This window comes from Lepidochelys kempii, chromosome 1 (genome assembly GCF_965140285.1).
Source record: "Lepidochelys kempii isolate rLepKem1 chromosome 1, rLepKem1.hap1, whole genome shotgun sequence".
Classification (NCBI taxonomy): Eukaryota; Metazoa; Chordata; order Testudines; family Cheloniidae; genus Lepidochelys; species Lepidochelys kempii.
The window spans coordinates 114,889,218-114,904,043 of NC_136380.1; the positions used below are offsets into that span (position 1 = coordinate 114,889,218).

The window sequence follows — 14,826 nt, forward strand, 5'->3', positions numbered from 1 at the left end:
GTACAGATGCACTGAAGTCAGCGGAACTACAGATGGGTGCAATTTTTCAGCCAAAACTTTTAACTGACAAGTGCCGATACAGAATGACCGAAACACTGAGAATGTGTCAGTTTCAGCAAAATTGTTCCGGTTGAAGGGGAAAAAAAACAAAGGTCAAAATGGATCATTTCAACATATCTAGCTTCTGGGGAAGAAAGTGCAGGGCTGGGGAGACGTTCTACAGTCACAAGGCAACTTAGGTGTCAATCAAAAAAGCCCTGGTGGTACTGCTATTCTTATACTGAATAGACAAGTGGTTAAGGCACTCAGATTGGATGTGGGAGACTCACATTCAAAGCCCCACCCTAGAACAGGGACTGGAACCTCAGTATCCCCCACTCATAGGTGAGTGCCCTACCACCATACTACAGAGTCATACACTCTCGCCCTCTGAATATTTAATACAACATGGAACAGCTCCAGCAGGCAATAGAGAAATCTGCTATAAGACAGCCACTTAGCCTGGTGGTTGGGAAGACCTGGCTTCGAGTTCCTGCAACACCACTCCTGTCTTGTGAATGTCTCCTAAAATCAAAATGAGGGATTCATTTTGGATTTAAGAAAACAAACACTTTGTGTGACCTGAAACACAAGTATTTCTGGGTTTTTTTTTATTTGCCAGAAATTCAGTATTTTGATTTTGGGTTGATCTGAAATGTGTGTAGAGTTTTTTTCCTCAGAACTGCCAGCAAACCAAAAAATTGATTAGCCCACTTCTAAGAGGAGCTGTACTGGTTTACACACACGGAAGATCTCACCTGAGGGTATTTTTATTAAATTCTTATTTCCTGCCAGGACTCCAGGCCATAATACTAGTAAAATGTGGCTCTAAAAATGGCTTAATTAGGCCAGAGAGGATCACCTGAATAATAAGGGTGATCTTTTCATGGCTTAAAGGCTGAGTCCCCCTTGCCTCTCCTCAACTCTGTTTCCCAAGCAGGGAAAAGAAAAGAAAATATAGTTGAAGGAAAGAGGGCATGGCTAGAAAACAGATGAGTCATGCTTGCAATAGTGTCAGGGGGCGGGGGGAGAAGCAGAGTGAGGACATGCTCAGTACAAGCCAAGCAGCAAATCTGGGGTGGCACATGACCCTGCATGCCCCCTCCCTATGCATCATCTCTGCTAGGACAGCATATGTATTGACCAGTCTTCCTGGGTATCTTTGGCCCCGTGGAGCTGTTGTATCCCTTTGTAAGTTAGAACAGTTCTTAACCTGTTTTAACATGGCATGAGCTGCAGCAGTATCAGGTGACTGAAGTGTGAGCTTTAACCTGCAATTCATATATTCAGTTCCTCACATTCCTACTGAAGTGAGTGACTTGAATTCCTCCCTTCTGCTTTTTCGACTACAACACCACATGCCTGTAGGGCTCACAGCAATCTGCCTGAGGTTGGAGCGGAGGTTGTAAGACTCGTAAGGAATGGGGATGTGTGGTGTGGGAGGCTGGAACTGGAAGGGAGTTTGTAGAGCTGAGGATGCTGTGTCTGAGTGTTATGGATAGATGGAGTGCTAAGGCATGAAAAGTGAGGTTAGTGTGGATGTTAATGTTCCCCCACTGGTAACTTTGTTTAGCAATTGCAACCTTCTAGTTTTAAGGAAGTAACTTGTCTGGGTCTAATCTGATTTTCTGACACATGGTCAAACTGAGTGGAGTTTCCATATACCGGGATTTTGAATGGCTGGCACCTCCTATATTAACTGTTTAAACAGTTCAACCAACATTCATTTCTTTAAAAACCATATCACTAACAAAACACCTAGCAACTATGACCCAGACTTCAGCTAAAATAAGTTGGCACAGTATCCCCTCAATTCTCCCAATAGAAGGAAAACAGACCATCATGGTTAATGGTCTTCTCATACTTAGGCATAAACCAGAAACAGACGGGTCACAGAAATCTGGTTCCAGTATTGTTAGTTGTAGAGGTGAGGTCAATACTGGTGCTGTATGTGGCTATATGCTGACTTCATGACATTTCTCACAGGAACATGACACTTGTGCTCTATAGGCTGAATGGGAAGCCAGTGCCAAATATTTGTTCTGATCTGTAAAGCCCTCCCTGGCTTGGGCCCTGTCTAACTTAAAGCATGAAGAAGTGCAATGTTTAAGTAGGCAATTGAGATCAGCAAGGATGTTAAGCTGATACACCTTAAATATGGCGTAACGTTCTTCTTGGAGAGGCCTGGACTCTGGAACTTATTCTGGGAGCGTAGGGAGTTGAGTGGGCAGGGTCTTGGTTTTGTTATCTGGAAATAGTTTTTTGGGGTCAGCCTGAACTTGTAGCAGGGGCTCTTTAAGAGTGATTGTTGAGACACTTAGTGCTTGAGGACAAGCATATTATACAAATTAAAAAAAGATTTTGTACAGAAGGGGAAAGACTGCAGGCTTCATCCTGTCACACTTCTGTCCCCAGGGCACACCCCTAGCAGGGAGAATTTGTAGATCAGTTTCCCTCCTCTCCCCCTCAAAAGAGTATCAGTAAGGAAGTCAATCTAACAGGAGCTCACCTATTGTTAAACCATAGGAAGGCCTTTGCCCAGCTCTTCTGTCAAAGCCTGCATGACAAACAGATTTTTTTTTGGAGGCCTTGGCTGCATGAGCTATGTGGTGCTGAAAATGGGTGATGACCTTTTCCTTGTCACAGTTATTCAATGGGAAGGTAAAGCTTCTATAGTGGGAAACCTTTTTCATGCTGGGTGGCATCAGAGACTCTACCTGGTAACGGGAAACACATGGACTTCCTGTAAGAGGAGTCTGGATGTGTATATATGAAGGTTTCAGAGGAATGTCTGACTCAAGCTTCATGCTTGATCCACCACCAGGGAGAATTAGAAGCTTCTTGAGTACATTTGGCAGTTCCAGATGACAATGAAAACTGATTTAAGTTGACAAGGCTCTGAGAATACTGGTTTTTGGCAGACCTGCCTATTCTACGATGATGCTGATTCTTTTCAAAAACCCTTCCAGCTTCACATAGTAACTTGGTCCCTCAGCATGAGGGAAGATCAGTGTGGGAAGAATTGGAACCTGATCTTAGAGGAAAAGAAGTCCCTTGCTGAGGGATGATGCCTGCATTTTCCTGCACATAAGAGATTGTTGGCTCAGGGGAGCAGTGCTGAATGAGAGACTGCCATCAAGGAGCAGAGACCTTGGGCCTAGATGGAACTACCCTTTGGTGTGATGGGGTGTACCAACCCCATACTAGGCCTGAAGGAGTTAAGGAGAACCTGTGGGTGCAATCAGCCTCATCCCAGTACACCTGCATTAGGTGTCAAGCCTGGAGGGAGGAGATAAAAGAAGAAAAGGCCAGGTTGGTGGTGGCTGACTGGGAGAGGAAGTAGACCTCTTGAGCTAGCCCTGTGAATGTGGGCCTGGCTGGAGCCAGAGCCTAATTAAAGATTGCCTTGAAGGAATGGTCAGCTTGGTCTAGACCCTAACTAGAGACTCCTAAGGGTCAGCACCTCCTTGAGACAGGTAGGCATAGTGCAGAACCTTTTGTTTGTTTTGGTTCCTCAATTAGTTTGATTTCCCTTTGTTTGAGGTCCTGCAGAAGAGTCAGCTGGGGAAAAAGACTGAGAAAGGCCTAGTTACAGGCCACAGCAGGAAGTAGCCCAGAGATACAGCAGCAGAGATAAATAAATAGACCATGTCTGCATCAAACAGGGTCCCTGGGTCAGAACCCAGGCTAGAGGTTGTGCCTGGGTTACTCTATCAGCCCACAGACAGTGGGGGTGTGAAGAGACTGGAGTCAAGAGCTGGCTGGCCCAAATGCCTGAAGTTGGGCGAAACCTCCAGCCATAGGAGTGGCATGTTGGATTTGGGTTTCCTCAGAAGGGGGAAGACTAAAGGACCTAGCTGGAGGGCTAAGTCTCGTGAGAGTCAGACCACTGATAGGGCAGAGCATCTGTTGGTCGGGAAGGGGAAGGAGAGCCACTATGCTATGCCCAGCTAGCAGAGGGTGCATTGCCTGGCTCTGAGTTACGTGCCTATACTGAGTTGAGAGTGTGGGGAAAACCTTACGTTTACATGCTGAAGTGAGGCATAACTGAGGGACTCTAAAAAAGGAAGAATATGTGGGAGGAGACCGTCACTTCCTTTGTAGGATGGGAAAAGAGACTACTGAAGGCCTTCAAAACCCTGGTCTACGGGGTTGATTCTGTCTACCCTCCTGTTGTCCAGAATAGGAAGGCCTCCTGCTGTTCTACAATACTGTTTCTGCAGAGGACAAAATCATTAGAGGGGAAAGCTGAATGTGATAGATCAGTAGTTTCCAGGTTTAAAAATATATTAAGAAGTTACTGGGCCAGATTCTCAGCTGATGTAAATTGACATCTCTCCAGCAACCCACTATTGTATTTCTGAACCTCAGTTACAGTTAACTTTTGAGTCACTAAAGTATTAGCACTGTAACTGTGTAGACAAATACATGTAGCTTTGCACCACAATTAAACATGCATCACTGTGGAAAATCTAGTGATGAGCACTTTTATTGCAGATCCGCTTGTAAGAGCATAACTGACTTTCCCCTAGAAAGAAATTATGTCTACATGAAAGCGAAGTTAGTTGCAAATTGCACTAATTGCTGTACTTTGTACATAAAAGCAGCACTCGCTTAGCTGCTTTCACAAGGCATGACATGGAGTTTGGCACTTTTTAGGAAACTCATTACTTAATACATTATTGTATTTGATTAAGTTAGCAGGGATCTTCTTGGCAAAGTTGCAAGAAAAATCAGTGTTGTCAGACAAAGTGTTTGTGTAATGGGATCCCCACTCACCACTAGCATGCCCTGGTGCATCTGTCAGGGAATGCTCATGCTGTATTAGATTCCCCCTTGCTGCTCATTGCTCACTTTGCAGTAGCTTTTTTTCTGGTAACTCGGCCCTCTGGCCAGGTCATCATTTTGTCCACTGCTTCCAGGCTCGTAAAGGACAACGAGTCCAGTGTCAAAATGCAATTGCCAGACAGCATTCAGTCCCTTCTCTGGCTCTGTGCCACTGTACCAGGGGCTGGTATAGGGAATCCAGGTCCACCCACTACACCAGGTTCCAGCCCAGGGACTCCATTACCCGCAATCCAGGTCCTCACAGTCTCCATCCTTGCTGCTATTTCCCTGGGCTCCTTTTATCAAGCCTTCCTATCTTCTCTTTTCTGAGTCACCACAGCAGTGTACTCTACTCCCCTTAGCTACTTCATCCCTCCTTGCCTCTTGCCAGAATCAGATCCTAGGGCCTACTCTCCTCCAGACTTCCTGCCAGGAAACAACTGCCAACTTCTTCCTCTGCAGCCTCCTTCTGTGCTCAGCTTCCTGGTTTTATAGTGCAGACCCAGCCCTTCCCCAGCTGGCTTCTCTTAATTGACCCAAGCCCTCCTCCTCTCAGGTGAGTCCAGGTAACTAATTGGCCTCTCAGGCTTATGTTAACCCTATTAGGGGTTTGGTGGGCTGCACACCTATCAAAGTGTTCCAAGGTCTGGAAAGGTAATCCACAATGCATAGGGTACTCATTTTTGTACTGTCCATACATACATCAGGGAGATTTCATTAGCTCCTGAAAAATCCACTTTGGTAACGTACTATTGGAAGAGCAACTGAAGAACTATAAATATAAAATGTCTTTTTATCTATTTACCAGATAATGACCGCACAAGTTTAATGGCTTTAAATTATTCATAATTATTTTCAGAACTATATGATACATAGTGCCAGTTTCAGGTAACTGCACCTGTAATCCACCGACCCCCTTCAATGGTCTGCTCCAGGAATGCCCCTCAGGGCTGTTCACCTCTCTCTGGGCAGGGACCCATATCCTACTCCCTTCTGACTGGGGTTTTAGATTGGAGTCCTCTTGCACTTTACTGTGACTATCCCAAGCCGGTCTGACAAACATCCAGTCCCTGGTCCTTAGTTTCCATCCAAGGACAATGATAGTGATTTACCAGTGACCCAAACAGCTCTTCCAAAGCAGAACGCATTTATTTAAAGACAAAAGCATGCAGAGCAAACCTATGACATGATAAAAAGATCTTGTTGCATACTACATGTCCCAGAAGTTGCTCATCAGTCCTCTGGTGACCCTAGTGGGTTCAAGTCTTTCCAACCCCTCAGTACAGTTACATCCTCCCTTGGAAATAAAGGTCATGTCCATTTGTTGAATCCAAATGGAAGGCCCTCACTCAGTTCAAGCTGACCCTTTTATACCAACAGCCTTTGTCTGTCTCCTTGGTCTTTAGTACCTGTTTGAGCTAGTATATGCAAATCACCCCAGGGGATGGTACTTCTCTGGAGCTGTTTATAATCCCAGGGTCTGGACTAATTACCCCCCACTGTTACACTTCCTGGATGAGTGGTGCTAACTGTCTCCCATCAAGTAGAATACAATCCCTAGCCTACTGCGAGACACAGAACAGTCATAAATGTAATACAATATGGTCCCCAAAGATACCGCATGTGGTTGCATATCTGTCACATATAGTATAACCATCTCCAGCTTTTATAAAAGAGGGCAGTGGTGGAGCAGAGCCTGCTTATTGGGGTTTTTTTTGTCTAAGTCTGACCTAACATTCCTCACTCCCTTTATATGTCAGCATCTAATTGCAGGTTTTCTGATGTCCTCAAAGGGAATGTAATTCTGAGCAGGCTGAGAAGAGAACACAGATGAGCAGAACACTGTTACGTCTCTCCACCCGTAATGAGATTTTTAGAATGGGTTTATCTAATTCTCATCCACTCTTAGTGCTGCATGACTAAGTGTTATGGGACTGGGATAATGACTAGAAAATTGGGACTGCCTCAGGAGAAATCCCAGTAAAGGATCTTAACACTGTGTTTTGTATCGGTTTATGTTGGTTAGGTATGTGGCTTTTTTCTTACCAGATTAGTTAAATCAGTACAATCCCCTAATGCGGACACAGTTATACTAGTTTAAAGGTGCCTTTTTAAGTGTGTAGTACGTAATAAGTGCTACATACTTAAATAATAAGCAACACCAGTATAAGGCCCCTTTATCCTGCTATAACTGCATCCACGCTAGGGGTTTAACTAGACCGATACTGTTACAGTCACACAACTCTGGCATGTAGACAAGCCCTTGGAGCCCTTATGATTTTGCCAGGCTTTCGCTGTCTGGTGCTCTAATACAGTTTGTGCTGCATCACTGAAGTCAGAGCCCATCCCTCTCACTGGAATGGGATTTTAAAAAGTCATTCTTGGTTGGATTAAACAAGATCACTCTTTGCTTTTGCCTGGCTAGGGATGATTTTTTTCTTCCTTTAATGCCCCAGTTTCTGATATCTCTTCCCCATTCATTTTAGGACCTTCCTGCTCCCATCCTATCTTTACAGCTAATCTTCCTGATGCCTTTCCTGCCCCTGTTTTCTGGTATTCTCCCGACTTTAGCTCCCTACATTACTGCCCTAGTTAATAACTCCTTTCTCCTCTACTAGTAGTTTCTGAAAATCTGGACTTGCTCATCACCTTCTTAAATATCTTCCCTTGCCAATGGCACATTTTCCCAACTTCCCCATTTTTAGCTTTCTCTTTCTCAGCAAAGTGTCTTTCTGCTGAGTCTGAAAGATAATACAGTAACAGTTCCTACTTTCTTCACAAGCACAGAGACTAGAAATGTAACTTTAAAAAGAAAGAGATTAAATCCTGCAGAAAATGACTGATAAGGAAATAGCTGGATGCAATAATGAGGAGCTTCTCTTATTGGAACAAATCTTTCTGCTGCAAGTTTGGTACAGAGCTGACTCAATAAAACATTCAATGAAAAAGTTTAAAACTCCTGATATTCAAATTGAGGTCCACAGTTGATTATTAGCTATTCTAGCAGGTCACAATGGGAAAGCTGTGAAAATATATGGAAAATTATAACTTACCCAAACTCTGAATCATATTTATTTGGGAATTTTCACACCTCCTCATGGTGCCATCTATCTTCAGCACTGGTACAATAGCCAGCATGGGGTACAAGAGGTAACAAAACTCCTGCCTTGACTAAATGTAGATGATCCACTTTGGTTGTGGTCTGATGGTGTGTGGCACGACCTTTACCTTGCAACATTTGGGTTGGTTGACCAGCCTAATGGTCTCTTCTATGCTGCCTTGAAAACAAAACCACAACAAAGTTTCTGAAACTCTGCAAGTAAGCCTGTTTCACCATCATGTGACTATCAGGTTAGTTCAGCTGTAACTTTTCAAGCTACAATTGGACCTGCAAGGACAACTATCTTCCTTCTTTTCCCACTAAGAGTGGCAGTCTGTTTGAGCATGGGGACAATGGTCCCTACAAGTGACATTGCAGCTCCTGGAACAGCCTCCATCGGCTGGTTAGATTTTTTGTAGTCCTGCACAGATACAGGAGAGAGGGTGCAAGGAGCCTTCCCATCCTTCTGCCCCCTTGCAAGTTTAGGCACAGGGGTGGTCTGGGCACTCACGATGCACAAGGAGTAACAATGGCGCTCCATTCCCTACTGGCTGCAGAGCTGGGTCACCAAAAGACTAGGTGTTGAGTGTATGATTGATGCTATAACAGGGTGTAGCAGCAGCAGCTTCTGCTGCTGCTTTTTGTTCTCCCACAGGCATTCTGCCTGTCACAGCCAGTATATCTTCAGGAGCTACCACCTTTGCCCTGTCCCCTCGCTGGTGGAGGTGGCTTCCAGCCACAATTTAGCCCTTAGTTTGCAAGTTGCTTGGAGCAGGAATTATGATTCCTTTCATGTTAGACAGTGCAACCCACACTGAGAGTGCTCATTAAAAATCATGTTCAGAAGTGATCCCTGGGGCTCTAGTTAGTGCTCTGTGCTCTAGCATGAAAGAGTAGAGTTGGCTCCTCAGGACCAGCCTCACTCCCTGGTTTGGCAGGGACTGGGCATGCTGCAGAGGAATGTGCCCCTCTCCTAGCAGGAAGACCCCTATGGGTGATCTGTTGTGAGAGAGGGTTTTTTAATGGACTTCACAGTGAGACTGTGCTGCTCAGTTAGACGGATGGTGAGTGGGTCATGGAACCCTGAGGGAGGTTGAATAGGATGACCATTCATGCAACCCCAGAATACTGGACTTTGCAGTACTTCCAGGAACAGCACGGGCCCACCCCCAGTGGCGTGACCTTGCACTCACGATGTGTGCAAGATCATGCTGCTCATGCGAGGTCATGCCAGCAGGGGTGGGGCGTCATGATTTTCAAAATGCCAGCCCCCATCTGACACCAGACAACACCACATCCAGTTCTCTCTCAGTACCAGCTGGGGGACAAACCTCAGAAAAGGAGCACTGTTTGGCTTAAAACCTGATGAATGGCTTGCCTGTTGAAGAACAGGGACATGAAGAGATCCTCAGGCCTCTAACAGCTTATTGACCTATTTCCATGTCAAATAGCAGGGTGACTGGTGTAGTACAAGAACCTGAATGGAATAGTTCATAGCACTATTCGTGTGTGCCGTTTTGCAGGTACCTAGGAATATAGTTCCCTGCCCAGAAGCTCTAGCAATCTAAAAAGACATAATACAAAGGAAGCAGGTAAAGGACTTGACTTAGAAGCAAGTAATTAAGCAGTTAAGTCTAGCCTGCATCACATTAGCTTCAATAAACTTTTTCCTAATGATTATACTCTGAGTTAATTACATGAGGCAAGGAAGCAGAGATAGATAATGGAGAGCTTAGTGATGCAAAGGACCCCTAGAATGGAATACAATACATGTTCTGTTTGTCAATTAAAGTAAATATCAGTCATACCAGCTTTTTCTATTTCATAGTTATATTGTTGCCATACTACTCAGAACCCCAAACAGGACTGAGATCCCATTGTGCAGCCTGTTGTACAGAGACAGTTGTTATCCCAGAGTTTGCAGTCTAAAGCTTCTGCCTTGCAAACTGCTCCCATTGACTTGTCTGGGCCTCCACACAGGCAGTGGGGTCCTCTCAGGCACAGCAGCTTGCAGGATCAGAGCCTACAAATGAAAATGACATAGGGATGGTGGAAAGTTGTAAAACTACTTCCATTATAAGCTCTGTGTTGACAGGCTCATGACTTTCAGAAATGTTCACCTTTCAGGATGAGATTTTTCTATGCATGGTCTCTGCCTAAAGATTTTTGTTAAAATTTAAGCCAAAGCCCTCTAGCCAGTGCTGAGTTTTGGGGAAATGGAAGAAATAAACTGTTCTGATTGTTAGAAAATTGTGAGCACACTTTTTGAACAAAGCTACAGGGATGGCTGAAGTTTGAAACATGCTTGTTGGCAGAAACAGTCACCAGTGAGCAAGAACATCATCTGCTTAGTTTGGGGAACAAAATTAAAAAGAGATAAGTACAGAAAGTGCTCTAAATTCCCAATCTTGAAAACACTCAAGGATCTGATTAGCTTTACTCATGTGTCTCCACTTCCCTCAATAAAACTACTAGCATGAAGTTAATCACATGCTAAGCATTTTCGTGATTAGATCTGCATCTGTACTTTTAGCAACCCACTCTCTTTATGATGTATACTCTTTTCCCTATATAGCAAAACAGGAACAAATTACTGCTGTTTCCTGCTAGCACCATCTGCATGAAAGCACTAGCCAACTGTCTTACTGGGAGGTGTGACAGGGTGCCCAGGGTGCAACCTGGACTGTGAGACCATTGAGCCTTCTGTCCCACCAACCTGGGGTATCCCTATTATACTGTGATGCTGTGTAAAGCCACAAATCCCTGGCAGATACTGCACTTACACACAGACATCCACAGGCAGGGATACACCCAACTGAGATACATGAATGCTTTTGCAGCCAATCATGAACCAACAATGGAAAAGCTCCAGCCAATTCCTCCCAGCTCCCAAGACTTGCACCCCAGAACTGTACCATCTTGCCCCCATCAGAAGCCTGGCCAGTGTAAATTCATTACCCAGTCCATCCCACCCTCAGTGTGGAGAGGACACACACTAGCCTTTGTAAACTGAGCTGAGATTTCCCAAACACGTCAACCAAAACACACTGTTTTAGGTAAAAAATAAAACAGATTTATTAACTTCAGAAAGATAGATTTTAATTGATTATAAGTAGCAGGCATAGAGATCAAAGTTGGTTATTTAAGAAATAAAAATAAATTTGTAATCTGAGTTATACAAACTAAACAGGATTTGAATCAAGTAGTGTCTCACCCTGACAGATGGTACAAACAGGTCACAGATCTTCAATACACAGGCTGGGACCACCCTCCCCAGTTCAAGTCTTTGTCCTCCAGTGTTGTTTCTGGTGAGTTGTAGGAGGAGCGCATGAGGCCTGGTGATGATGTCACTTCCCCTCTTTATAGTTTCTTCCAGCTTGTGGGAAACATCTTTTGACGTGGGGATCAGCAGTCTCCATTCGTGAAGCAGTTTCCATTGTCTACGTATTCTCTCTGATAAGTCTTCTGGGATGGCCATTGGGAGAGTGGATTGCCCTTAATGGGCCATCTGTGCATCTGGCTACTCCACTGTAGTACCTGAAAGGCTGGTTATGGGTGTTCCCAACCTCCCAACATATTTCAGTAACACACACACACCAAAACGTCATAACTGCCAATACAAGGGCAGCACATACAATTCAACAGTATATTAATGTTCAACCGATCAAGACTTTTAAGATGATACCTCATAAGGTATACTTTGTACAAAACATATCATAATTATATGACAGTGGTGAATACGGGGGTTCCAGGGTGCTGCTTTGAAGTATAGAATGTCACAGGAGAGGAACAGGAAAACACTCAAAATACTCTGCATTAACACTGTGGGCAAATGGAAAATATTGAGGAAGGAAAGGAAGGGGGCATACTTAGAACTTGCTGTTTTAGGCTGCCTAGAATTTTTGCTGTATCCTACCTCATTCTGAAAATGGTAGAAGCATTTCTATTAAATTAAAACTTCCCTTTTTCTGCTGTAAAGATACTCCACTTGCAACATAAACAGATGTGCTGCTGACCTGCTAAACCAGCCTTGAAGGAAAATATCTCCAATGAAACATAAGCACTGGCCCTTTCCATCCTATTAACACAAAGTAGGTGTAGCTTTATCAAACAAATTGGGATTTAATTGCTAACATTATTTAGAAGCATTCTTTCTTTGGAAAAAATTGCAAAATGGGCTGAATTGTTCCCTGTGGTATCTACTGTTCCTGTTTTTATTTGTTGTAAAATGTCTGCTGAAAAACATATGCAGTGCAGCAGAGTCAATGTTTTTCATGGAACCTTAAAGTGTTTCTGCTCTGAAAAGTGATTGAGTAAAAAATGGCATCATCTTACTCAGCAAATCTGCCCTTCTCCCACTCTGTCATATATCCTTAATTACTGACAACAACAAAAAGTCTGCTTGTTGTCTGTGAGAGCTCTATAGTGCTAGGAGAGAGTACTCTGGATTCTATTCCTTGCGGGGCTTCAGCAAAAGAATTATTTCTACACTGCAATATGTTGCACCTGAACAACTCCATTAAAGGCCATGGGGATTGCCCTGGAGTCTCTGATAGAACCTGAAAATGCTGTAGCTGCAGAAGTGCCACTGAGCATAATTTGTCCTGCAGAAACTTTACTAAACATAGATGATGGGCGCACCATTTCAATCACTATCTTTCTCTTGGCACTGGAAACTTGGCACTCTACCAGTGTATTGTCATGATGCCTGGGTAGTTTTGACAGCTGGGGTATGTAGACCATCTTGTCCTAAAGAAACAAACAGACTGTATAGCCTGAGTGCTCTCATTCTGTGTCACTGACACTGTCAGTGATCTGACTTTAGACCAAGGGTGCTAGAGAACCTTCCTCTGACCGAGAGTGCAAATGGAGCAAGAGGAAAGGGGCCCCCCGTGGGAAAAAGACATCTGAGAAAGACTTGCTCATTTGTGCCTGAGAAGATAAGCTTTTGGCTCTAAAAAATATCATCAATTTGGCCTGTCATGGTACCATCTGGAGATCATTTGTAATTACTATAGTTCCATGGGGCCGCACACTCCTTCCAACAAGCTTGGGGAGAACTGATAACTACCATGAACTGGCATCTTTATTTATAGCAATGCTAAAAAAGTGCTTAATTGGTTCAAATGCTGTAAAATTGCTTTTCTTAATACCGACTCTAGTTCAGCAACAAAAGCATTGGAAATAATTAGGAGTAATCCATTAAAAGAGATACCATTTTATGTTGCTGGAAATAAGCCACTGAGATGCTTTGAAATGAAAGTGGGTGTTTTGGTATCCTTTTAACAGCTTTCCACTTTTCAGGTGTTATTTTGCACCTCAATTTATAAATGACAGTTTACTGCTGTACAATGGGAGAAAGCAAGCTTATAGTTCAGGGTATGCAGGCACAAGTAAACCAGTTCCTTCCAGCTGGAACTAGGCTATTGCTATAGCAACATCCAAATGATAGACAGGTTTTTGAATGTGCAGTGGTCTACTGTGCTATAACAGAGCTTCTGGGATTTCTACCAAATGGCTTCAACCCTGAGTGCAATGATACCAAATTGTCAGATTTTTTTAAAAAATCAGTTTCCAAATACACTTTAAAATAAACCCCACTTAAAACATGGCATTTGTATTCAAATACAATATTCTTATGCTGACACCTGTGTAGTGCACTAACATTCCAACTAACAGGCCATACCCAGGGCTTTCAGAACCCCCAACAGGGGCAACTTAACTATTTCACTCCAGGCAGTATAAGGAATAAATCATGAATCTTATCAGATGGAAGTGCTGTGTTCCTGCTGATTTATTCCTTACACCGCCTGGAGTGAAATAGTTAAGTTGCCCCTGTTTATTAGATTTAAGCACACACAAACATAAGCAATAGGTTTAGAACATGCCAGATATTTACCTAACATCTGGAACAGTATAGAGTAATTAACATCAAGATCGCAGTGGCCAGTTGCTCACCCACCGGGGAGAAAGGGTGTCAGGAAAAATGTCTCTCAAGATGGCTTCAGAGGACTGCTCCAAAGTACACTCTATAAGCTAATCTTTTATAACTAACTTCTACAAAACACATAGGTCACAAGGATCCCTACTGGATCATCACTTTTCTAACTTTCAATAAACTTTTAATATCAGAGGCGTCTAGATTCAAGGTTTTCCAACCACCAAGGTTTTCGGACTGAGTTGTTTATTTGTCTGTCTTCTCCTCACATTCTGATTAGCAGAAACTGCCAGCTAGATTTGACCTTGTCTCTAAAAGCCTGTCTCCAAATTAACTCTTAACTACATGGTGTTCTATTTCATTAATTCATAGTGGCTGAATGCACATAATATGGTTGCAATTAGCTTGATCACATTCCAGGGTATACATACCCTTCAAGTCCAGGGCAACACTCTAAGCTTAACCCTGTCTACATACAGTCCCAATCATGTCATATGCAAAGAGTCTCCTATAAGATGCTTTGCCCTCAACTCTTGGTCTTGAATCAGTGGAGCTCCACATGGGCACAGAAGTCTGCTCATGTGCTATCAATTGCAGCATTGGGGCCTTAGTAACCCCGTGACCTAGGGCTCTGCAGCTGTGCCATATTATCATGAAACATCCCATGAGACTTACTGGAGAGGCCAATACAATGCAACTGGCATAGGGAACTGTAAAATACATCCGCATCAGCCAAGCCCATTGCACACGTGGATGGGGGAGTCCTCCCTCAGGTCAGCAGGCAATATTTCTGCCTCTGTTCCCCGGCGAGTTTCTGCTGAGAGTGGAGGGCAGCTTTAATTTGCCTGGCACCCCATAGAAATGCTGTAGATGGGAGCTCATTCAGACAACAGCTGCTACTTTAGCGAATTTCAGGGTTGCT

General features: G+C 43.7%; 1 protein-coding gene across 1 annotated transcript in view; it reads left to right on the forward strand.

Annotated features, from left to right (window-relative positions):
• ST6GAL2 (ST6 beta-galactoside alpha-2,6-sialyltransferase 2) overlaps positions 1 to 14,826 on the forward strand; it is a 249,708-nt gene that overhangs the window by 134,782 nt on the left and 100,100 nt on the right. The window lies entirely within an intron of this gene.